This window comes from Ornithorhynchus anatinus, chromosome X1 (assembly GCF_004115215.2).
Source record: "Ornithorhynchus anatinus isolate Pmale09 chromosome X1, mOrnAna1.pri.v4, whole genome shotgun sequence".
NCBI classification, from domain to species: Eukaryota; Metazoa; Chordata; class Mammalia; order Monotremata; family Ornithorhynchidae; genus Ornithorhynchus; species Ornithorhynchus anatinus.
The window spans coordinates 23080039-23107504 of NC_041749.1; the positions used below are offsets into that span (position 1 = coordinate 23080039).

At 38.7% G+C, this 27466-nt stretch overlaps 1 protein-coding gene across 4 annotated transcripts in view; it reads right to left on the reverse strand.

Moving 5' to 3' along the window:
- The window catches only part of TENM2 (teneurin transmembrane protein 2), a 1066718-nt gene extending 1046372 nt beyond the window's left edge, over positions 1-20346 (reverse strand). For all 4 annotated transcript variants that reach the window (XM_039910127.1, XM_039910126.1, XM_039910125.1 and 1 more), the window contains exon 1: positions 20252-20346. The gene's annotated coding sequence lies outside the window, so the exon portion shown is untranslated. The remainder of the gene's footprint in view (positions 1-20251) is intronic.
- Between the last annotated feature and the right edge of the window lie 7120 nt (positions 20347-27466).

Genomic DNA, 27466 nt, shown 5'->3' on the forward strand with positions numbered 1-27466 from the left:
CTCTAGGCTTTCCCCCCTTCCTACCTCTCTTCCCTTCTCTCTTACTACTGCCCACCCCGCACGCTCCACTCCTCTGCCGCCCACCTCTTCACCGTCTCTCGGTCTCGCCTATCCCGCCGTCGACCCCTGGGCCACGTCCTCCTGCCTTCCTGGAATGCCCTCCCTCCTCACCTATGTCAATCTAATTCTCTTTCTCTCTTCAAATCCCTACTTAAAGCTCACCTCCTCCAAGAGGCCTTCCCAGACTGAGCTCCCTCCTTTTTCCCTCTGCTCCCTCTACCCCCCCTTCACCTCTCCGCAGCTAAACCCTTTTCTCCCCCCTTTCCCTCACCTCCCCCTCTCCCGTCCCACCCTCTCAGCACTGTACTCATCCGCTCAACTGTATATATCTTCATCACCCTATTTATTTTATTTTGTTTAATGAGATGTACATCACCCTGATTCTATTTATTTGCCATTGTTTTCATGAGATGTTCTTCCCCTTGACTCTATTTATTGCCATCGTTCTTGTCTGCCTGTCTCCCCCGATTAGACTGTAAGCCCGTCGAAGGGCAGGGACTGTCTCTATCTGTTGCCGATTTGTACATTCCAAGCACTTAGTAGAGTGCTCTGCACATAGTAAGCATACTTTGTATATATTTTTATTACCCTATTTATTTTATTAATGAGGTGTACATCCCCTTGATTATATTTACCATGATTATGTTGTCTTGTTTTTGTCCGTCTGTCTCCCCCCGATTAGACAGTAAGCCCATCAATGGGCAGGAATTGTCTCTATCTGTTGCCAAATTGTACATCCCAAAAGCGCTTAGTACAGTGCTCTGCACATAGTAAGTGCTCAATAAATACTATTGAATGAATGAGTGAATGACCATCAATCAAACAATGGTACTTATTGACTGCTTACTGAGTGCAGAGCACTGTACTAAGTGGTTGGGAAATTACGATACTACTGAGTGGATAGACATGATGCCTACACAAGGAGCTCATGATATTTGGTAGACATGAGCCCTCCTCTCAAAGAGCTCACAATTTAGTGTGGGAGACCATGCATAAATTACAGATAAGAAGAAGTAAAAAATATAAAACGATTATAAGGTTGAGAGATTAGTGTAAATGGCCATTCAGTAAATTACCATCAAGTGATTCCAAGACTGAGTGAAAGACAAATCACACTACACTACCAAGATACTATTAAGTAGGCAATTTTCCAGGAATTTCCTCCCTATCCTCTTGTTGCTGAAACTGGGGTGGTCAAGATAGGAAACAGCCTACAATAACAAGTGCATAGTTTTCACACCATGCCAGGGCAAGGGCAGATTTGTTCCCCAAAATTGAAACCTAAGTCACAGTCCGTTTAGGCGCTGATCCATAATCATTTACTCTTTTCTGACCTCTTAGAAATAGAAATTAGAGAAGGGGGTCTTGTAGATAGGATTCCATAAAACCTTTAAAGATAGGGAGAGCAGTGGATGTAAAAAGGAAGTGAGTTGATTGACTGTGGTATTTACTCTATTTACTATGTGCAAGGCACCGTCTGCACTGGGATAAGCAGAGCAGAGTTCCTATCCCACAGACTCACAGCCTAACAAGAGTGTCTGTGTTCTTGTTGTTGGTTCCAGAAATTATGTTACCAGTTATAATCCCACTAATAGAGAGTAGAAAAATGAAGCAAGGGATAGCAACATACACTTCCTCTGAAAATTGCTTCTTTCAATATAAACTAATTAAATATGAATAACTGCAATTACTGCTTTTGAAAATCCTTTCCTCCGTTGGAATTTGTTGTCACCTTGTAGTATATAAATCCTGTTCTATTTGTTCTGATTCTGTCTGTGACATCAAAATGTTGGAAATGAATCTGAAATTAGACTGAATTAATCCTCTGGTTTGCTGCTTACAGCGGATACACAAGAATAGCATTCCACCATTTTAAAGATAAGTTCACTTCTTGACAAAAATGTACGTTTTGTTGTACTAAAATGTACAATAGGGATTTGTATTAATAATTAAAAATAACTTCCCTTTCATTTGTAGCAAAGCAGGAAAATATCGAACTCTAGATAACAGGTGGCAATATCTTCCAATGTTGAATGAGAAAACTGAAGCTAGCCAACCAGCCCAAAGAAGCAATGTTATCGAAAAGGGAAAATGGTGTCTTTTAAAACTGGCATATCTAAATTACTGATAACAGAAACTGGAATCAGGGGTCATGGGTTCTCATCCCCGCTCTGCCACCTGTCAGCTGTGTGACTTTGGGCAAGACACTTAACTTCTCTGGCCTTCAGTTACCTCATCTGTAAAAGGGGATTAAGACTGGCAACCCCTCATGGGATAACCTGATGACCTTATATCTACCCCAGTGCTTAGAACAGTGCTTGGCACATAGTAAGCACTTAACAAATGCCATCATTATTATTATTATTATTTAATAGAAGCTGGGCAGCTGTTGGTCAAATAGCACAAACAGTTTCAGAGAGTAGGAGAGGGACACAAGCACGGATGGATGCAGGGGTAAGGGCTGGAAACACCTGGGGTTTTCACTACAGAATTCTTGGTTCTAATCCTGGCTCTGTCACTTGTCAGCTGTGTGACTTTGGGCAAGTCACTTCACTTCTCTGGGCCTCAGATACCTCATCTGTAAAACGGGGGTTAAGACTGTGAGCCCCAAGTGGAACAACTTGATTACCTTGTATCTACCCCAGTGCCTAAAACAGTGCTTGGCACATAGTAAGCACTTAACAAATACCATTATTAGTATTATAGGAACAATTATCTCTAACTGAAAGTTGGCAGAACAGCAAAAACAATGAACAGAGTGTAGAAATGTATAAACTGCTTAGCCAGCTGCATAGCCTAGTCTGAAAGCTTATGGTGGGCTGGGATCGCATTTGCCAACTCTGTGGTATTGTCTTTTTCCCAGCGCTTAGTACGGTACTCTGCAGATAGTAAGGGCACAATAAATACCATTTCAAAAAGATTGACCAGAATCCTCAGAAGAAAAACCTAAAAGAAATTAATTATTTTGGCGCCATGTAACACCAGTTAGGCCACACAGTCCATCCGAGGAATCTCCAAGTTGGAACATCTGGCTGACTGAAGAACTGCATTGCAGTCTTTTTCATTCTTCTGTCCTGCATACACACACTTGATGCTTGCTGGGTCCTCGAGGCAGCTGCTGAGTGTCAGGCAGGATATCAGTGGGTTGTGGAGTCCAGAATCACCTGGTATGGCCAGGAAGCTAAGTCCTGTGCATGCCCAAGGAAGTAATCTCTCAGGAAATAAATGGTACTGTCTGCATGTCTTCAACCTTTTGATTATGCATAGGCCCTATGCAAGAAAAGTGCTACTATAAATGTCCTTATTATAAATACACTCAAGCGGTTTATTACATTTAAAGCCATTAAAAAACATGTGGATTTGGCAATTTTATTTTCTTTCTAAAAATCTGTTAGTTTTGTTCTGTGTAAACTCAAACATATTTGATGTCAGAAAATCACCGACATCAGAAAATCAGAGCTGAACATAGTAACTTAAAGGATGCAGTTGGTGTTCGAACAAGACAACACTATCACCCTCCTCTTTCAAGTTTTCAGCTAGATGACCAAAGGAACAACACTGCCATTAGGCAACAATGAATGCTCTAATGGCTGTAATTAAAGCACTCTAATGGCAAAAAAAAGAAGTACATTAAAGCTTGGCAAAAGTACACAATGAAAGAGCAATGCCATTTAGAGGCAGATAAACTGAACCACATTATTTAAGATTGGTGGACACAAAAGATCTCGAAAGGGGCACAGATACAGAGAATTGCAGTGAATTGAGGTTACCTTCTACACTCCTAGGGCAGAAAGGGCAAGAAGGGTTGTAAAAGTTCAGGTGGAGCAATAATAGAAATGAAGACAACATAAAGACCTATTTCCCACAGGCTATTTTAATATCGCTTTAGAAAGCTACTGAGCTTTCGGCCAGAGACTTCCACAAAATGCCTGAATTTGCATGAAAACTCCTGCCCCTGAACAGGGCAGTGTATTCACCTTTTTGAAAATGATATAGCTCTCTATGCCTGGGCAGTAATGAGAAGTGCTGTTTGAAAATCTGGTGATGTCCATTTTTTTAAAAAAAACAACATTATCACTACTACTCATGATAATGTTCTCTCTTAAACAATAACTAGGCCAGGCACTGTGTTTCACCCTGAGGGAGATTCAATCAGAATGGATACAGTCCCTTTCCCACATGGGCTCTATGTGTAAGGGTGAGAGAGAAAAAGTATTTAATTCTCATTTGAAAGATTAGGAAACTGAGGCCCAAAAAAGGTAAGTGACTTGCCCAAAGTTAAACAGCAGGCAAATGACAATACCAGAAATAGAATCCTGATCTTCTGACTTTCAGTCTTTGCTCTTTCTACTAGGTTACATGCTAATCAATTTACTCATTTGCTTTGCATGTGCACATACATATGTGTGTGTGTATATATACATATATATACATATATATATATATATATATATATATATATATGTATATATATATGTATACACAGCAGGCAGATGGTAAAGAAATGGCAATAATAATAATGTTGGCATTTGTTAAGTGCTTACTATGTGCCAAGCACTGTTCTAAGCACAGGGGTAGATATAAAGTCATCAGGTTAACCCACGTGGGGCTCACTGTCTTCCTCCCCATTTTACAGTCTTCCTCCCCTGAGAGGTTAAATGAGTTGTCCAAAGTCACATAGCTGACAAGTGGCAGAGCCAGGATTAGAACCCATGACCTCTGGCTCTCCAGCCCGTGCTCTTTCCACTGAGCCACAATCCATCAATCATATTTATTGAGTACTTACTGTGTACAGGGCACTGTACTAAGCACTTGCAAGAATACAACAACAGAGCAGGCAAATTCCCCGTCCATAAGGACCTTAATAATAATAATAATAATAATGTTGGCATTTGTTAAGCGCTTACTATGTGCAGAGCACAGCACTAGGGTAGTCACAGGGGAATCAGGTTGTCCTACTTGGGGCTCACAGTCTTAATCCCCATTTTACAGATGAGGTAACTGAGGCACAGAGAAGTGAAGTGACTTGCCTCAGTCACACAGCTGACAAGTGGCAGAGCTGGGATTCGAACCCATGACCTCTGACTCCAAAGCCCGTGCTCTTGCCACTGAGCCACGCTGCTTCGAGAATCAGTTTATTATGATCAACTTAGAGTATGCTTTAATCAGCATCTAAAGTTTTGTTCATTTCTTTTACCAAGAGTTTTTAGTCATATCACTATTCTGACCTTATCATTTAGAAACTGAAACATTGGGACATCACTTGAAACTGGTGTACCTTGGGCACCTTATTACCTTGGTGATGGGAAAGGTGGGGAGTTGAAGGGAAAGTAAAATTAAAATGCCTACACTTTCGGAGATGATCCCATGCCAAGCCCCAGATCTAAATGTTCATGAAATGCCATGAATTTGCATGAAAACTCCTGCCCCTGAACAGGGCAGTGTATTCACCTTTTTGAATGAAAACATACTCATGAAAAGGCATGAAAGCATGAGTACTTAAAGTGAGCAAAAGGATGCAAGGATTATAGTAGAAATCATAATGGGGGGGGTGGAAGCCACAGCAGCAACTCTAGTTGCTAGTCACTACTAGGTTTAACTGTCACAATCCAAATTCCAACATGTATGTTTTCCTAAAATTACCCACAAAATTAAAAAAAAAAACAAAACACGACTGATTGGATATGGGTGAGCCTACTCTTAATCCATCATATCTACTCAAACCCATTAATTCCCATGGTTTATAACAGGAGTTATCCTTTGCATGTAAGTGTAAAGGTAGTAGGGAGAAAAGATGATTTTCTGTAGATATTTTTCTTCCAAAAACCAAATGTTAGTCACATCTAGATAAAAGTATATGATTGCATACTGTTTGCTTCTAAAGGAATATGTGATTAGAAACTGCACCAATCAGTATCAAGAATAGTGACCAAAGAACCTTATTTATTTATAGTATTTATTGATACATTGTATGCAAACTACTCTATTAAACTATTGAAAGAGTACAAGATAACAGAATTGGTAGATAATAAGTTCACTGCTCACAATGAGCTTATGGTCTAGAGGCGAATGCCATTGCATAAATGAATCCTTTTCCCCCTTAGTTCCATAACATGGTATAAATTTATGTTGAAAAAACCCTTCAATCTTATACGAGATTTCAGTTAGAAACAGAGATTTCTTCATTCATTCATTCATTCATTCATTCATTCATTCAATAGTATTTATTGAGCGCTTACTATGTGCAGAGCACTGTACTAAGCGCTTGGGATGAACAAGTCGGCAACAGATAGAGACAGTCCCTGCCGTTTGACGGGCTTACAGTCTAATCGGGGGAGACGGACAGACAAGAACAATGGCACTAAACAGCGTCAAGGGGAAGAACATCTCGTAAAAACAATGGCAACTAAATAGAATCAAGGCGATGTACAATTCATTAACAAAATAAATAGGGTAACGAAAATATATACAGTTGAGCGGACGGGTACAGTGCTGTGGGGATGGGAAGGGAGAGGTGGAGGAGCAGAGGGAAAAGGGGAAAAAGAGGGTTTAGCTGCGGAGAGGTAAAGGGGGGATGGCAGAGGGAGTAGAGGGGGAAGAGGAGCTCAGTCTGGGAAGGCCTCTTGGAGGAGGTGATTTTTAAGTAAGGTTTTGAAGAGGGAAAGAGAATCAGTTTGGCGGAGGTGAGGAGGGAGGGCGTTCCGGGACCGCGGGAGGACGTGGCCCAGGGGTCGACGGCCGGATAGGTGTGAATGGAGGACGGTGAGAAGGTGAGCGGCAGAGGAGCGGAGCGTGCGGGGTGGGCGGTAGAAAGAGAGAAGGGAGGAGAGGTAGGAAGGGGCAAGGTGATGGAGAGCCTTGAAGCCTAGAGTGAGGAGTTTTTGTTTGGAGCGGAGGTCGATAGGCAACCACTGGAGTTGTTTAAGAAGGGGAGTGACATGCCCAGATCGTTTCTGCGGGAAGATGAGCCGGGCAGCGGAGTGAAGAATAGACCGGAGCGGGGCGAGAGAGGAGGAAGGGAGGTCAGAGAGAAGGCTGACACAGTAGTCTAGCCGGGATATAACGAGAGCCCGTAATAGTAAGGTAGCCGTTTGGGTGGAGAGGAAAGGGCGGATCTTCATTTATAAAGAAAATCACAAAATGGAAAAGTGAGGCTTAAAAGAGGAATCTTTTCTAATGACCAGAGTTAAAGTATTGCTAAATATAATTTCTACCTAACAAAATTCAGTTTCTTTTAGTTGGACCCGGGGCTTATAATCATGTAAACTTCTGGATGTGACTGAGGTATCAAAATATCAGAATGAATTCACAAATAAAAATTATCTATTCTACTCTCTGCAAGTGGATGCCAAGAGATGATACAATACTCCTACCTCAAATAGTTGTATAACAGTAATTACATTTTGGAAGCAAAACTATAATAGAAAAGCTCCGCAGCATTCATTATCTACCAGTAGCATGGTACATTAACCCATGGATATTTACCTTTGGCCAATTAAATAGCTATAATACCCACGGCAAGAGAAAAAACTCTTGGACAGTATCCTTTTGTCCTTGACTTCTCTACAACCCTATTTCCAACATTCTGATTTTTAATGCTGCCACTTAGGAATTGCTCATCAGAAGGTGCATCAAAATAATTTAAAAATAAATATCTCCCCTGGTTACCTCTATGAATTGTCAAAGAACTACTATTAAACAAATATGAAACTAGATAGTAAAAGACTGAACAGTTTACTGTCATTCATAAAAGGTAAACTCCCTATAAGCCTGACTCCAATTAGATGATCCATAATTACATAAATCAGAGAGCTCTTTCAGGGGATGCAAGTCTTCATGACCAACTGACACAATTACAAAGTCATGAAATGCTATGGAAGATGAAAAGGAAAACCAAATTTTTCTTCAATTCTGCATTACATAGGTTTTACAGAATTGAAGCTGCCATGTTATATCTGCCCAGACACGATAACGCTATCTATTTAGAAATGCATGGGCATAATTATCCTCCTTTCCTCTCTACGTTTTTAATACTGCCATCTGATTTGAGAGAAGCCAATGCAAGAGGGACAGGGAATGGGTCTTTTATAATGCTGTTTGTACTTTCCCAAATGCTTAGTACAGGGTCCGCCACACAATAAGCACTCAATAAATATGAATGATGGGTTAATACAGCATATGATTGATACTACTGGAAATAAAGGCATGACTATAATTTCTTATGTTGAAACCAGTACAGTTAACGTGAAAAACGAAAGGCTAGTTTGTTTTAATGGGATTAATCAATTGATCAATTGTATTTAGAGCAATAACGTTTAGACCACTGTATTGCGCACTTGGGGGAGCACAGTACAAAGTAGTTGGTAGAAACATTCTCTGCCCACAAGGAGCTGACCGTCTAGATGGTTGAATCAGACTCATAAAGAAGGTAATAGCCAAAGTCAGGATTTCTTTAGTACCACAAATCATAAAGGATCACAACAGAAAACACCAAAGTCAAGGTTTTAACACCATCAGATTCAAAACTGTAAGAACAAAGGTAATGATCGGATATTCAATACCACCAGTCATTTTTATTGTCTTCAAATTCAATGGTTTGGATGACAATACTCTTAATTTAAGGCATATATAGCTAGGTTAAATAAATCTCGGTGCAAGGCAAGCGTATTGTGAAGAGTCCAGCTAATTTATACTGGTTGTTGGATAAATTTGTTATAATGCACATTTGTACATATTGAAATTAAATTTCTTCTCACTTTGCACCATTCCTCTCTAAGTTTCCTTAGATATGCTCTTTTTAGAAGTAAACTATGAGAAGTAAAACATGAGAAGTACCTTGGTCTAGTGGAAAGAGTAGGAGCCTGGTTGACAGAAGGGCCTGGGTTCTAATCTCATCTCTGCCATTTGACTGCTATGTGACTTTGGGAAAGTCACTTAACTTCGCTGTGATTCAGGTACCACGTCAGTATAATTAGGGTCAAGACTGGGGGTCTTATATGGCACAGAAGCTCTGTCCAACCTGATTACGCCAGTGCTTAATAATAGTAATTATGATACTTGTTAAGCACTTATATGTGCCAAACACTGTTCTAAGAGCTTAATACAGTGTCTGGCACATAGGAAGTACTATTATCAATACCATAAAAATATGCATCTGTAGCCAGAAGTTTAGAATACACTGAAATAGAAAATCTCAATAAAACAAAGAGCAAAGGAGATCTACACAAATTGCTTTACTGATCCCAGGATATACATGAAAGCATTTTCAATTCCTAAACAAAACAAAACTTACAAGTATTTCCAAATGCCTCTAGTGTTGTAAGCTATATATGGAAGGGACAGAAACGAAAACTCGACAAACTCGGCTAAAATTGTGAATGAGATGGTCATTGGGAAACAACTCAGAGCCCTAACTGGAAATATAACCTCCTGAAATACTTGGAACACCAACTACCAATAAAAGTAGCTATTAATGTCAAGACTACACCTCTGGCTTTAAACACATCAGTCTTTGAGGAATCTTCAAGTTCAACCCTAAAATCTACAAAGACTCTGCCTTTCACAAATTCTTTTAACATACACCTGGCTATTTTTCAGGTGTTAACTTTTATGTCTGTCCAACAGAAACACTGCTCCTAATTGGAACCATCATTATCAAGGAGATGTCTCTTCATTTTACAGTGGTCAATGTGTGATTTAAAGAACTAATTTATTCACGTATTATTTGATGAACATCATCTTTCCCTTTCATGTATTTCCTTTTTAGAGGAGTTCTAAATTTTCAGTAGATAAATCACTGAAAGATGTGATTCTATTTCTACTTCGGTCTAGATTTTTAGCTTGAAAAACATTTTTGTGCCTTCATTATGTTGGATACATCTTGAAAGGAAATTAACAGTTTGTCACCTTAACAGTGCAAAATTATGCAGACAAAACTGTAATTTGTAAAAGATAATGTCTTTTATTCATCTATATTCATAAGCATTTACCAGAAATATCTGTATTTTAAATATTTTTAAAGAAAATATGTCACAAATCATAAAAATATCCTTAAACTAAAAAGCTCTGCTTAAATATGCATACATTTTTCTTCCAAGATGCCATCATAACTGCCATATTACAACGCCTTGGATATCTAACTTGACATGAAGCAAAAGTTACTGACAAGGTTGGAAAAATTCTCACAAATATGTTGACATTGAGGTAAAATAACGAATGTCACTGACAATATGATAGCATTGTGATTTACTGCAGCTCACATTCAAATCTTAACCAAGTGTGTTGTGTTTTTTCACCAGTTTACCCAAAGTGGATGTTAGGGATTTTTAAGAAGTTAGGTGAGGGCGATAGTCAGTTGCCCTTGACACTTAACACTGTAAGAACTTCCTTTAGAAAGGAAATAAGGCATTCACATGGCCGTCAGATTCCAGCCCTTTCTATATCTGAAAATTAAGACAGACATTACTCTGGAAAAAAATTATTAATGCTTTATTTTAAATCACTGTGCTAAGCATTCTACATTTACCAGGTATATACTTGACTGACTTGTAATCACACATCCAATTCTGCTGAACCAATAATGAAGGCAATAGATTAAATATGATTTAGTGCCTTTGCTGTACCACCTAGATAGCTTGAAAGAATAAAAGACTGGTAAAAGTTTTTTTTGTGTTAACCAGAAAGTGTGTGTGTGAAGGCCCAATATGCAGGATGAAATACAGCATAGACACCAGAGGACAGTAATTAAGCTCTATCTCAAACTCTAACCGTTATTTTGAAATTTAGTGTGACCTTAGGTGCAAGGGGATATCAAAAGCCTATATTTTAGTATATTTATGTATATATTTTGAATTCCAACTTCAAAAGTTCAAATTTTATATTTTGATACTTATACAATTATTGTGTTGGCTTTCGGCATGGACAGCTTACATCTATTTACTTTGACAACGACACAACAGAGAAACAACACGTTTCGTTGCTTAGTTATTAAGCAATCAACAAAATCACAGTGAAGCATACTTCTAAAATAAATTAGAAACAGTAAAATCACTTTTCTAGTCATATTACATAGTAAATCATGTAATAAATTATCGACAGCACTATATATGTTAGCTGAACAGCAGAGCCTAACTGCAGCTCATACATCAATGAAAAGATCTTTGTCAATTGTTCTATGCCTCATTATCTCACTAAGATTTCTTGGCAACAATTAACAGTTACCCGATTCATAGAAATTGCCTTTATTATTATGAAGCAGCTACTTTCTTTGGATTTAATGACTAAGAGAATAGAGACAGATGTCTCTGTTGCTAGGGAGACAAAATGCAAAAAACAAACCTTTGAAATCAAGCAAATACTCAACTACCATCTTTAAAAAACGAAAAATTAGGTTCATTTTGAATTAACTATTTGTTTTAGAAACAAAGCAGCAGTTTCCCAACTCTGGCATGGCAAAATGCTAGAAAGGTTTATTACACTTCTTTATTTACTTTACAAGGCATAGTTGCCGTAAAAAAAAATGCTGTCTTTATATTGTCCTATCAAAGTTTTGTCAATAACAGTTGAACCCAGTTGCCAGAAACACACAATTTCTTTGGTCTATTTTTGATATCAGCTGAAACTGTCTGAACCTCGAAGAATCACGAGTTAAGTCCCCTCAAACAGGTTCAAGTTTAAATTGTCACAGCATGCAATTATTCAAATAAGAATTGGACAATTTTAAACTTTCAGGTTTTCATTGAGTAATAAGATGTACCTAACATTAGAGATGTAGCATTACATCTACAAACTTTTAGAATGGAAAATATGCCCCACATAGGCCATCATTAGTTAACATTTTACTTAAAAATAATATATCATTTTCTCTTGCACCAAAGAATTTAGTATTCTTTTCCTTCTGTGTTCCCAGTTTTGCTTTCTGAAAAAAAGTATGTTCACAAAAGAAGGCAGTAGAAACAAATTCAATGCTAGGAAGGATAAATGGACTTATTACATTTAATAGCATAGAGAACAAATATAATACTTTATTTTGATAGAATGTCTTATTGTTTATACACTTTGACCCCAGTAAAATGTGTTTTTTGGATCTAAAAAAAAATCAGACCTTGGTATTATAACTCTTCCACATTAAAAGTAAAAAAAAAAATACTTGTGAAATAAGGAGCAACCAACTTCTTGATTTTATTCTAAACCCTGAGGCTGTTGGGGCTGTATCTGCTGTCTTCCAGGAACTCGCTCTAAAAAGTTTGCCACTTCCACCAGTGTTAGTGAGTAAGAAACTGCATGAGGGAAAACTGAGTAGTTATCTGCTGTTCACCCTACCTTCCCTTCCCCACCCCGAGCTGGATCTCCACTGCCAATCATGTTGCCATCCGTGTGTTTTAGACTGAGCAATAAGAGGGAGGCAGAGAACTCTGTGTGAGATTAGGGATGAAGAGAAGGGAGAAGGAAGGTAAAGGGAAGGATTAGGGAGAAGGAAGAAGGAGATGAGGAGGAATAGGAAGGGTAAAGAAATTTTCTTTCTTAATAATAATAATGTTATAATAATAATAATCAGCATTTGTTAAGCACTTACTATGTGCCAAGCACTGTTCTAAGCGCTGGGGTAGAGACAAGGTAATCAGGTGGACCCAAGCGGGGCTCACAGTCTTAATCCCTATTTTACAGATAAGGTAACTGAGGCACAGAGAAGTTAAGTGACTTCTCCAAGGTCGCATAGCAGACACGGACCAGAGCCGGGATTAGAACCCATGACCTTCTGACTCTCAGGCCCGTACTCTAACCACTACACCACACTGCACTACCTCGCAGTTGTTTTTCGGCAGCAACAGAACCCTAAGGCCTAGGTTGCAGTAATGATCTGGCCATGTTATTATAATAATAGTTATGGTATTCATTAAACTCCTACTATTTGTCAAGCTCTGAGGTATGTACAAGATAATCAAATTGGGCACAGATGCCATATGTGTCTAAGATGGAGGGAGAACAGACATTTCATATTGTATCGTCATTTTACAGAGGGGCAAACTGAGGCACACACAGGTTAAATGGCCACACAGCACCCAAGTGGAGGAGCCCAGACTAGAATTCAGATCCTCCCGATTCCCAGGCCTTTGGTCATTCCACTAGAACCATGATGCCTCTAGCACTGAGCAAATAAAAATTCATTTTCTACAGACCATTGTGATTTAAGTATCTAATATAGAAGAATTTGAAATATATCTGTACCAGCCATTTGGGCCTGAACCTTTATTACTGGCATTCCAAAAGGAAATATTAAGGATGCGATTACAAACTGCTCACTTTTGCAGTGTTTTCCTGTAGCTATAAATCTATACTGAACAAACACCATTACATTTTTAAAAAATAGAGGACAGAATCATTTAGTTGTCATTTATTTTTTTCTAAGGAATTTAAACTTTGGCAAATATTGAGATAAGGTACAATGTTCTTTAAGTTTTTGTTTTCCTTTATTATTCCTTGGGATTTAATACATATGCACTCTGGGAATTGAGAAAAGCATTTTTTCCTCTATTATCAAATATTACAACACTGATGTGTATCACAAAAGAGGAACTGTTGTATGTGTGGTAGCTTTAAATATAGTGTATGATTATTATAGCAGAATGCTAATTTATATAATTTAATATAGATTTCTTCCTGGGAATACTGTACACCAGTATTGGTCTCTCCCTGCCATTCTGCTCCTTCTTTTTCTCTTCCAAATTTGAAAGGCAAAGTGCCACAGTATCATAGATGTTCTATACAAGTGGATTTGGATACCCAGTTGCCCCATTGTGTTAAAAGTTTGAAAAAAACACAATTAAATTCATTCCATACAATCTTTTACAATGATCAAATTATGCCACAAATTAGGATCCATTTGGTAAACAGTGCTATCGTCTGGAAGAGGCCTAAATTCACTAAAAAACACTATACTTAAAACTACTGTTTGGTAGGTCACTTCTTTAAAACGAAAGGCTCGCAGCATGGAGGTGGACTTTACAGTAGCACTTTTCCCTGAAAGCCTTTACTTGGAACTCTGAAAAAAATCTGTTGCAAAAAGTATTCGTCTAATGAATTACAGTGTTTCATATCATGTTAAAATAGTAATGGCAGTACAGTTAGCCGTAATTTCATCGTTCTTTATTGTCTTGCTAACATACTTTCCCTCTGTACTGTTACTATTCTATAAAAACTCGTTACCATTAAGAACTGATTTGTCCTTCAAAGATAGTCAGTCATCAACAGCACATTTTCCTTACTTTTAGGGGTAATATCCAAGCCTCTTTTGTATTCTCTGTACCAGTTATACTATTAATCTCTACAGTGGTAAAATGGTACCAGTCTACAAAGCACTACATTGTTTGCTTACTCATTTTATTTACCAACCTCTCTCCATTTCCATATCAAACCCAGAGCTGTAACTCAAAGCTCTTTGCCATAATACAGTTCCGGGCTTAAAGGGACAGTGAAGAGTAATCTCCGGTGGGAAAGAGTGGGCCACAAAAAGAGCAAGGCAAGCACACTAAATCCTAATGGCTACTCTATCACTACCTTTTTGTGCCTTTGAATCCTATCAGAGCTAGATATCAATTTCAAACTTTGTCACAAAGGCCAGTACAATTTTCCTGAATGGCAAACCAAAAAAATTTCACACAACCCCAAAATTTCGTGACAGACTAAGGATCTCAAACATTTGGTGTAAGAAGTAGGAATATTTTAGCAAAGCTCTTTTTTATTTCGATGGCATTTGTTAAGCACTTACTATATGGAAGGCACTGTATTAAGCGCTGGAGTAGAAACAAGCTGATCAGGTGGGACACAGCCCTCGTCCCACATGCGGATCACAGTCTTAATCCACATTTTACAAATGAGGTAACTAAGGCACAGAGTAGTGAAGTGATTTGTCCTTGGTCACATAGCAGATATGGCAGAGCAGGGAATTGGAATTTAGGTCCTTCTAACTCCTCTTTAGTTGAAGGACATTTGATTATTTTGGATGTAAATCTGCATGGCCTAGGGCTGCATCACATGATTGGACTGGAGAGGCGTCACCATGTTGGACTACATTTCAACCCCTTCACTTCAGGATTGGTACAATTGTAAGTCGACCACATGCCTCTTATAGAGACTCTTGGATCCCCTTCCAAATGGAAGAGGAAGGCAAACAAGGAAAGAGAGAAGAAAGAGCCAGAAAGTGAAGGAATGAAGCAAACAGGGAGAGAGAGAGGATGAGTGATCAAGGAAGGAGAGGAGGGAGGGACTGTAAGTTCCTTGAGGGCACGGATCACATCTACAAACTCTCTTGTATTGTATTCTCCCAAGTACTGAGTAGAGTGCTCAGCATAGAGTGCTGCTTAACAAATACCACTGATTGATTCAGAGAGAAAAACCAAAAAAGTGGAAGACAGATGGACACACACACACAAATAAACATACACACAGGAACAAGAAATGCAGCCAAAAAGTCCCAATAGAAATCTATGCATTCTGGTTGATTGGACATCTGATTACTTGCATGCCTGATTTAATCTTCAGTTAGGTCTTTAAATTGAAAATGAGATATTTCATTCCTTAATTCAGCACAACTTGATTGAAGTAACAGAAAAGCAAGCTTCATAAATCAAACCCTGAGATTCTTACGGTCTGTTAAGTGTTAATTTTGTTCTTTGAATTTTTCCATGATTTATGTTCTGCAGCTGGCCCTCATGGTACAATCTCATGCATGCTTCCCTATTGTCTTTTCATCTGCCTTGCCTAATAAAAGTGACAAACAAAGAAGAGAAAGCTTAAAAATCACTTTAGTTCCAATGCACAGAACATGATAATTGACGGGAAATCTGGAAAGCCAAACTGGTTAGGCTCTTGGTGAACTGTGGCTACAAAACAGTCGCTTCTGATTCAGGAATATCTAAGAATATAAGTTTTAGGACTTCACAGTAAGGGATGAGATTGTTTGTCTTCATTTTTGTCTTCAAAAAAAAAAGTGGCTCACAGATTGGAATACCACCTGCTCCATTGGCCAATGTTTAACAGAGCTCCCAGACAAAAGACCTTCAAAAGTCTTTTCTGCCATCTGTTGACTCCAATCCTGAACTTTAATCCACCTTTATTTAACCTCTCACAGTAACCTTTCCATTTTTTTCAATAACTTTCCATTCCTACTTAAATATGCAAAAATATTAACTACCATTTTCTCACCTAGCTTTCAAAAAAAATTAATTAAGGTTACTGATGTTTTCACTTAATTTTAGATATGGTTCTTACTGGAGAAGCAGCATGGCCTACTTAGAAGCAGAGTGGGCTACTGGAAAGATTACAGGGCTAGGATTCAGAGGTCCTGGATGCTAATCATGTGTCTGTTATGTAACCCCAAGCAGGTATTCAACTTCTTTCAATCATTCATTCATTCATTCATTCATTCATTCATTCATTCATTCATTCATTCAATCTAAAGAGCATTTACTGTGCATAAAGCACTGTACTAAGCACTTGGGAGAGTACAGTATAACAACAAACAGGCACATTCCTGCTCACAATGAGCTCACAGTCTAGAGAGGGAGACAGACATTAATATAAATGATTCAAATAAATAGATAGATAAATAAATAATAAATAAATAAATAAATAAATAAATAAATAAATAAATAAATAAATAAATTACAGATCTATATGGATGTGCTACGGGGATGAGAAGGAGGATGAATAAGCTTCTCTGTGCTTCAGTTCCCTCCTCTGCAAAATGGGGATTCAATATCTGATCTCCCTCCTACTTAGATTAACTTGTATCTATCCCAGTGCTTACTACAGTGCTTGGCACATAGCAAGTGTTTTACAAATACCAAAATTATAATCCAGCTAAAATTATATTTTATTGATATTCACTAAAATAACAATGGCTTTTAAGTGCTTACTATGTACCAATAATTAAGCTGGGATAGACACAATACAATCAGCATATACACAGTCCTTGTCAGTCATTAACTTCCCAGTCTAAGTAGGAGACAGAACAAGCAGATGAGTTGACTAAGGAACATAGAAGTTAAGTAATTTGCCCAAGGTTACCTATCAGGAAAGTGGCAGAGCTAGAATTAGAACCTAGGTCTCCTGACTACCAGGCCCACGCTCTCTCCACTAGGCCATGCAGTTTCACGTTAAAGACTAAACCATAAAAATAAATTTCAGTACCAATTATATAAGTGGTTTCTTTAAATTAAAGGAAAGAAACACAACTAATAAACTGCCCAAACCCACAGTATTCTAGAAAATCAATACAGGGCCTAAAGGCTAAATGACTGGCTCCCATTCATGGGAAATAAAAAATAAAAAAAAAGAATCATCCTAATTCCATTGGAAATGAAATAATATAAAATAAATTGTTTACATCAAATAAATGTTGTATTAACCCACTGATTTATGGTTTCGAGCGTCATTTCTAATATTTATGGAATTCAGCTCCCTAGAGGTCATAATAGCAATATTATATACCCTGCCTCCTCCTGATGAGGCAAATGCCTTCCAAATTTGAAACCCAGGTCCAAACCAAACTACTTACACTTAATAGTGATTACTTTTATTTACAGTATTAACCATTTCTTTAACTAGAATATATTTTCTTGGTATGTGGTACCCAATCATTTCACAAAAGAGGTGATACATAAGATGGGTGGGTTTTCATTTAGATGTTCTAAGACTAAAATGATTAGTATGGCTTTTCAAACTACCTTATGAATGTTCTAAACTCTAAAATTGCATATTCTCCTTAAATTAATTCCAGAATTATACTTCACAAATTTAAAAGAAATGATTTTATATAGATATTATACTATTAATATAACAATGTAAATATATATATATATATTTTCAAATCTTGCAGTGACAAATTTCAGGACAGACATGTTGAAAACATGCTGCAGCTTTAAAAAAAAAACCTTCCATATTTCACAAGATGTAATGTTTCCAGAATGTCAGTGAGAGCTATGGAGGTTCTACTTTTGCAAAATGAACCATACTATAAACAAAAAAAACCTCAGAGCAATAAGATACTTTCTATATGGAGACACATGCCTTTAGTTTCATAAATAATTTACCATGCCTGAATTGATGGAGTTTTTTGGAAATAAAGTAAACAGCCTTGCTCTCATAATTTAAAATAGGCGATTAGCACCACCTCTTAATTTTCCATTAAGGCTTTTCAGCTAGTAACAATGATATGAATCACTTGCTATTTTCAGTGGACATTTCCAAAACATAATCCTTGGCAAAGGAATAAGAATCATATTTTGAACTCCCCCTAATTTACATTCCAAAGGAACAATTGTTCATCCCAAATCCCTGGAGTTGAAATCTGTAAAAATGCATATTCAGAGCCCGATTAAGGCTGTGTTTGCACAGCTTAGGCACAATTATTAGAAAAGAATTTTCTGGTAGAGGCAGGTCATGAACAGAGTTGTGACAGGGCTAGCTTTACACCGTGGAACACTAGCTTTACATTAGTGGAACTGCAAACACATCAGTAATGAGGCTCCTAAAGAAACAAAATCCACTCCTCTAGTAAGTCGTTCTTAAAGGACCCTCCAGAAATTAACCTAGATAGAAGTCGTGACTTCACCAGATCACTGAAAACCAAAGGCCATGCTAAATACGGGAGTTGTGGAAAGAGAAGAATTAGTATTCAGAAATGAGGTACATAATTTGGACACCACAAAGCCTGAGAAATGGTTTTTCATAAGAATTCCCTTTTGGTTGCTATTTTGGTTTAGTTTTCTATGGATTTTAAGTAATTTATCTGGGGGTGCTACAGCGTGCGAGACAAATCAAAACCAAATAGGGAAACACAAAGGCCACTAATGTCTCTGTGGGTGTCAGTCAGGACAGAGGAGAAAGTGGCAAAAGGCATCAATGAAGGAGGAAACAGAAAAGGAAGAGTTCAATAAAATGTTCAAGGTTACTTTTATTTTTTAAAATACGACTGGCCTCTGATGTCTGTCACTGAAGAAAAGGAAGTTTTAATGCTGAATGCTGAACAGAGCCCAGGGACCTATTATAACAGCATGATTTTCAGACACTTCTTAAGAAAGATGAAAATTGCTTTATATGTAAAATGGAACATTGCAACTGGTGCCTTCAGTCGCAACTTTTTAAAGCCCCATATCCTTCCTAGAGACACAAACTTTGCCCAGATTTAAAGCAAGAATTATATTGCTTTCCCTGGAAAAGGGGAGTACCACAAGGAACATTACACAGAAGTCTCATTCAAGCATTTAAGACGGTTTGTCAGAATGGAATTTGTAAGAAGAAAAGAAGTGATTCAGAAACATTTTTCCAGGGTTAAAGAAAGCATTCTAGGTGTTTCAAAGAAGGTGAAAGCCGCTTTTAATTAAAATAGTTGGTCATTGAATGTTTTTAATGGAAAAATATTTCAAAAGCGAAGCCCCTTTTTTTCTCCTGAACTATTCTAGGATTTATAACCAGGCTTCGCTATGTTGAAACTTTCAGAATTCTGCAAGAAGGTATGTGACATATTGTTCTCAAGCTTCTTCCTCAATAATTAGGTAGACGTTTGCCAGCTAAGAAGGCAGAGCCACCGATTTCAGAACAGAGGAGTTTTCAACATTAGTGACACAGAAACTAGAGAGGTTTCAAGTAACTATAAAAGAGTTCAAGCCTGTGTGATTTGGGAACCATGACAGGAAAAAATCAAAAACACTCACCAAATCTCTTTTTCTTATTAAAGTTCAGTTGTGCTTGTTATACTATGATGCACACAGATCTTCAAATTTTGTTAAGTTCAGCAAACCAAGCTTTTCCTATCTAAATAGGTTTTTAGACAATTCTAAGCAGAGTCCCATCAGAGCAAGGATATTTTTAATGTTTGTTTTTTTAAGGAGCACTGGGATTTTTAATTTTATTTTAGGAGACACAACTTAAAAGCGAAATCCATCCAGGTAGAGAGTTGGCAGATGCTTCTCCAAGAAGCATTTTGAAGTGATCCAATTTAGTTGGGAAATGAACACATATTTCTGGAAGGGATAAAACTTGGGGAAATTACTGTGCTCCAAGAGAAAGTACTTTCCTACAGAGATGTCGAAAGCACTATTTCAGGCCCTGTATGGAAGCACTTTGGTCAACAATGCAAACAACTACCTGAAGTAGAACAAAAACAAATTGTACCTATGATTCCACTCACCAAATGGAGTTCTTCAGGGGGCTTTAGAGACGTCGTCTTCTAGAAAGCCAAGAAACAGGGAGGGATCCAGCCAGTTTAGGCAGTAGGAGCCTTGATGTAACTTGGAAAAAGAGAGAAAATGGGTAAAATTCTAATCAGTTTCTCTCCCCACCTACAGAAACTTGCACATAATGACCAGAAATTGATATGAAAAGCAGCATATCCTAGGGGAAAGGGCATGGACCAGGGTGTCAGAGGACCTGGGTTCTAATTCTGGCTCTGCCAATTGCTTGCTGAGTGACCTGGGATGAGTGATTTAACTTCTCTGTGCATCAGTTTCCTCATCTGGAAAATATGATTAAACCTGTGAGTCCCATGTGGGATATGAACTCTGTCCAACCTTATCATCTTGCCTTACCCCTGCTCTTAGTACAGTGCCTGATCCAAAGTGTTTAACCACAACCATCAACCACTGAACTTGCCAAAAAAGTGCTTGATATAGAAGTGATTAAAAATGTCATTATTATCACCAGTATTATTATTAACTGTAAAAAGGGGAATATTTGGAATTTAACAGCTAAAAAATAAAATTAGACTTTATTTTCTACAATAAATGTAATAGAAGAAAAAATGCAGGAATACTTAGTGGATTTGATCATTTAACTACAGAAAAATTATTCTGCTGAAATGAGGCATGGTCTTTTTTGAAATTATTTTACCTCAACATATTGATACTTTCAATTGTACTATATGCAATAGTAGCCTTCTAGTAGCTGACATATCTAAGTACACAGTGCTTTGTATACAGTAAGTGCTCAAAAAATATGACAATGAATATCTGCACATGTACATATCTGTAATTTATTTATTCATATTAATGTATGTCTCCCCTTCTAGACTATAAGCTCATTGTAGGCAGGGAATGTGTAGTTTCACTGTACTCTCCCAAGTGTTTAATACAGTACTTTTCACACAGTTAGTGCTCAATAAACATGGGGTCAATAAATGAATGAACTGACAATCATTTTTCAAACTTGCGTTTTATGATTTGCCCCTTCATGGAATTCAGCTCTGTTATAGAAGCTTCAGGTTCTTTTCCTTGCCAACGCAAGCACACTGTGAGATGTGTTTAACTCAGTCAATCAATCATATTTATTGAGCACTTACTGAGTGCGGAGCATTATACTATGCACTTGGGAGAATAAACTATAACACAGGTGGTAGGCACAGTCCCTTCCTACAACGAGCTCAGTCATGAGGAGGTGACAGGCACTGATATAAATAAATCTAATTATGGATAAGTGCATGAGGTCGGGGAGGGGTGAATGAAGAGTGAAAATCCAAGTGTTAGGGCAATGCAGAAGGGAGTGGGAGAAGTGGGAAATAAGGATTTTGGGGGGAAAGGCCTCTTGGAGGAGACTTGTATTAATAAGGTTTTGAAGGTGGGGAGAGTGAACGTCTGCAGGATATGAAGACTGAGGGGGTTTCAAGCCAGAAGCAGGACATGGGCAAGGGGTAGGCAGTGTGATAGACGAGATAGAGGTATAGTAAGTTAGCACTGGAGGAGCAAAATGGCTGAGTTGTAGGAGGCACAAGATGCTTGAGTGCTTTAAAGCCTTGGTATGGCAAGGAGTTCCTATTTGATAAGGAGTTGGATGGGCAACTATTGGGGGTCCTTGAAGAATGGCAAAACATGGATTGAACAGTATTGTAGAAAAATGAACTGGATGGCAGAGTGAAGTATAAACTAAAGTGGGGAGAGAGAGGAGTCAGGGAGAAGCCAATAAGGAGGGGCTGATGCAGTTAACGTGGCAGAAATTTGCATGGAGAAGAAAGGGTGGAATTTACCAATGTCGTGAAGGTTGAACTTAGTAGATTTTGTGACAGAATGAATATGTGCGTTGAATTAGAGAGATGAGTTGAGGATAATGCCAAGGTTATAGGCTGTGAGACAGGAAAGATGGTGTTGTGTACAGTGATGGGAGAGAACAGGGTTTGGGTGGCCAGATAAGGAATTCTGTTTCAGGGATGTTAAATTTGACGTATTGGTGGGACATCCAAGTGGAGATGTCTCAAAGTCAGGAGTAAATACAAAGGAAATGCTGAGGTTACGGGCTTGAGAGACAGAGAGGATAGTGGTCCTGTCTACAGTGATGGGAAAGTCAGGGAGAGGACAGGTTTTGGGTGGGAATAACTCACTTAAGTGCTACGGTTTGTTAGCTTGTAAACAAATATTTGCGCTCACCTTATAAAAATCATCGCCCCTGCCCTCCTCCCCTCCTTAACTTCTATCTTAAACCACTCAATTTCCAATGGCTTCTTCCCCTCTGCCTTTGAACATGCCCATGTCTCCCCCATCCTAAAAAAACACTCTCTCAATCCCACTTCCCCTTCCAGTTATTGCCCTATCTCCCTACTACCCTTCCTTTCCAAGTTTCTAGAACGAGTCGTCTACACTCACTGCTTAGAATTCCTTAACTCCCATTCTCTCCTGGACCCCCTCCAATCTGGCTTCCGTCCCCTCCACTCTACCAAGACTGCTCGCTCTAAGGTCACCCATGACCTCCTTCTTGCCAAATCCAATGGCTCTTACTCTATCCTAATCCTCCTGGACCTCTCAGCTGCCTTTGACACTGTTGACCATCCCCTTCTCCTCCTCCACAACTTATCTCATCTTGGCTTCACGGATTCCATCCTCTCCTGGCTCTCCTCTTATGTCTCTGGCCGGTCATTCTCGGTCTCCTTCGCAGGCTCCTCCTCCCCCTCCCATCCTGTAACTGTTGGGGTTCCTCAAGGGTCAGTTCTTGGCCCTCTTCTGTTCTCCATATACACTAACTCCCTCGGTGAACTCATCCGCTCTCACGGCTTCAACTCTCATCTCTATGAGGATGACACACAGATCTACATCTCTGCCCCTGTCCTCTCTCCCTCCCTTCAGGCTCGTATCTCCTCCTGCCTCCAAGATGTCTCTACCTGGATGTCTGCCCACCACCTAAAACTCAACATGGCCAAAACTGAGCTCCTCATCTTCCCTCCCAAGCCCTGTCCTCTTCCTGACTTCCCTATCACTGTGGATGGTACCACCATCCCTCCCGTCTCTCAAGCCCGCAACCTCGGTGTCATCTTTGACTCGTCTCTCTCGTTCACCCCCCATATCCAATCCGTTACCAAAACCTGCTGGTCTCACCTTTATAATATCACCAAGATTCACCCTTTCCTCTCCACCCAAACGGCTATCTTACTGTTACAGGCTCTTGTAATATCCCGGCTGGATTATTGTGTCAGCCTTCTCTCTGGTCTCCCTTCCTCCTCTCTCGCCCCGTTCCAGTCTATTCTTCACTCTGCTGCCTGGCTCATCTTCCTGCAGAAATGCTCTGGGCATGTCACTCCCCTTCTTATAAACCTCCAGTGGTTGCCTATCAACCTCCGCATGAAACAAAAACTTCTCACTCTAGGCTTCAAGGCTCTCCATCACCTTGACCCCTCCTACCTCTCCTCCTTTCTCTCTTTCCACTGCCCAACCCGCACGCTCCACTCCTCTGTCACCCACCTCCTCACCATCCCCCATTCTTGCCTATCCTGCCATTAACCCCTAGGCCACATCCTCCTGCTGTCCTGGAATGCCCTCCCTCCTCACCTCCACCAAACTAATTCTCTTCCCCTCTTAAAACCCTACTTACAGCTTAACTCCTCCAAGAGGCCTTCCCAGACTGGGCTCCCCTTTTCTCTCTGCCCCCTCTGCTCCCCCTCTACCCCCCCTTCACCTCCCCTCAGCTAAGCCCTCTTTTCCCCCCTTCCCCTCTGCTCCTCCCCCCTCCCTCCCCATCCCCTCAGCACTGTACTCATCATCTCAACTGTATATATTTTCATTACCCTATTTATTTTGTTAATGAGATGTTCATCCCCTTGATTCTATTTATTGTTATTGCTTTTGTCTGTCCATCTCCCCCGACTAGACTGTAAGCCCGTCAAAGGGCAGGGACTGTCTCTATCGGACTGTATCTGTTACCAATTTGTACATTCCAAGTGCTTAGTACTGTGCTCTGCACATAGTAAGCACTCAATAAATACTATTGAATGAATGAATGAAAGTTTGGGAATTCAAATACAATTTATTGTGGACCGATTTTGATCCTCTCACCATAATACCAATTTAAAAAGCCAGAGTTGAACACTTTAAAAAGGCAATATAGCAGGTTGAAAATCGTCAAATCAGAGCAGCAACTATTTTTTTATCTTCGGATCAAAGTTTTAAATCTAAGCACCTAGGCATTAAGTAGTGAAGAGTGAAAAGGTATAGTCAGTTCTCCTACCATTTTGCTACATGTTTTCTAGAGAAAACTATTAGAGAATTAAGGAACGTTCTTTTGACAAAGCTCCCCTGTCTCACAGAATATGACTATGATGTTGAAAGAGCATATTTATATGACTTTGGTGAAAATGCACATACTGTACAAGAAATTTTACTTAGCACCAAGTTCATCAAGAACTCAGTGTATAGAAAATGTATTTGGAAGAGATGAGTTCTTCAGAGATGTAATGAGAGGAATGTTATATCACAAAATCAATTTGATTCTATTAATAGAAATATAGTAAGGATTAAACAATCATTTTCAGGAATATAGGTCCTTACCTAATATATAATATAAACAAAATAATTTATCAAGATATGCTTAATACTTGACTTTTTTTCTTTGTTAGAGGTTTATTTCATGCTCATAGGATCAAAAGTACCCAAAACCTCATTGTTTCATAAGATCCAAAATAAACAAAAAGAAATGCTTCTTCAAATAATGAGGGATAAGCATATAGATGTGGTGCAGGTCAATAGTAACACAGGGTTGAAGGGGGTCAAAAGTTCCATTTTCTTTTTTATAGACAGCTCATCAACAAATAGTAATGTTCTCATTTTAATGAAATTGATCCACACTACTGATAGAGAATGTGTCTACCCACTCTGTTGTATTTAAGTCTTCTAAGTGCTTAGTATCGTGCTGTGCACACAGCAAGCCCTCAATAAATACCACTGATTGATCGACTGATTACATTCACCATCAAATGTTTTGGCCTTGTTTATTTTCCCTTCTACACCTCTACAATTTGCACAACTGGAAACATTTGGGTAATAATTCATTGTGCATACAACTGATCTTTGAGAAATGCACCTCCAGAACCACTTCAAGTGACTGTAACAATAATATATTACAATTATGAGTCAAAATATATGTTCAAATAGCCTTAGGGAATCCCTTTAATATAATAACAAAAAACTTGAATTAAACAGCATATCTAGAAGCATCAATCATATATCTCTGCCTGTAGGATATGATTTAATGATTTTAATGATTTAATAATCTCGTCAAATATTTACTACATGAAATACAATGGGGGTCATATATTTCAAAATTACTAAAAATCAAAAAGTAGATTTCTGTTTTCCTTGTAAAACAGACACACTATTTCTATCTGATGTCTATAATGTATAGCCAATCAGAGGTCAAAAAATGCAATTTTTCTTTTGGGAACTTTGGCTCTGCTAACAGTGCTGTACCAGTGAGTGTCAAGCAGTGGAGTGGGCAGGGGGTGGGTGGGAGGGCAGAGCCACAGCAGCAGCAAATGAGCATGGAATGAAGAATTTTAAGATTTTAATATTTAATAATATCCCCTCTCAAATTTTAATATTTTAGGAGAACCTCTTTGCACAAGGCCCCATCCCCATATTACTGTGCAGTCCCTGGGCTCTGATTCAACTAGTCCCAAATCAGATCTGGAAGCAGCATGGCCAAGTGGATAGAGCCCGGATCTGGGAGTAAGAAGGACTTGGGTTCTAATTCTGACTCTGCCACCTGTCTGCTGTATCACCTGTGTCACTTCACTTCTCTGTGGCTCAGTTACTTTATCTTTAAAATGGGGATTTAGACAGTGAGCCCCATGTGCAAGAGGACTGCGTCCAACCCGATCTGCTTGTATCCATCTTCCTCAGAGCTTCGTTCAATGCCTGGCACATAGAAAGTGCTTTACAAATAGCACAATAATTATTATCAGATGTGCCAATTAATCAATCAACTGCATATATTGAACACTTACTGTGTGCTGAGCACTGTACTAAATGTTTGGGAGAGTACAATACAACAGAGTTGGTAGACACATTCCCTGCCTACAAAATGCTTAGAGTATAGAAGGGGAACCTATTGCTAAGCTGTGACAGAGGGACACTTGATGTCCATGGAAAAAGATGCATCTTTGGGAAGTCACTGGGAAGGGAATGGCTTCTCTGGCAGTAATTGTTTTACCAGGACTGCATTTTGTCTTACTTTTCCACCTGCAGTTAACGAACAATGACAGGCGAAAATCCAATGAGCGTCAGGGGCATTTCCCTTCATTCCTGAAAAACTGAAGACCATTTATACAATAGCTAATGTCTGGCTTTCTCTCTTGTATTGGAAAATTTACCAGTCAGAAAGGAGGAACGTACATCTCACCATAAAGATTTTCTTTGGCAAAAAAATCTACAGATGTTACATCGTCACAGATCGCCCCTCCCCTGATAATTGTATTTACTCAATCAATAATATTTATTGAGCTCCTACCATAGGCAGAGTAATGAACTAAGGTCCTGGGAGGCTAAAATAGAATTAATAAATACAATTCTTGTCTTTGAGGAGTTTATAATCTATTAATTCAGCTATTGTTATATTGTTCCTATGAACTTGATATGGATAGGCATAATTATCCTTAGAAAGCCTAGTAATGAAATCAATGCAATGAGAAGTTATTTAGCCAGAACCATAAAATTAGTCCCAGAAATAGCCGGAACTACATGCAAGTGTCCTGACAATGAGGCTAACATCCAATTCACTAAACAACAATGGCAATTGTTAATTTTTTAAAGGGTGTATCTGGCATCTTTTTATATAAAAGTTAATATCACAGATGATACATAAATTTTGTTAGAAGCTCTAAAAGTGTCAACAATGTGCAACTCTACTGTATCTTTCCAAGTGCTCAATATAGCACTTTGCAAGCAGTAAGCTCTTAATAAACGCCATTGATTGATTCATTGATTTATTGTCCACTCCTCTTAGTCCTCTAATCTCTAGATCACTCAATAAACACAATAATATTCAACAAATAAGCAAACAAACAAAAACAATAGCTTTGTCAGTGGCCCACTACATGACCTTGAACAAGCTTCAGGCTTCAAATTTAGGTCCCATCTTTGAAGTCTATCTTAAT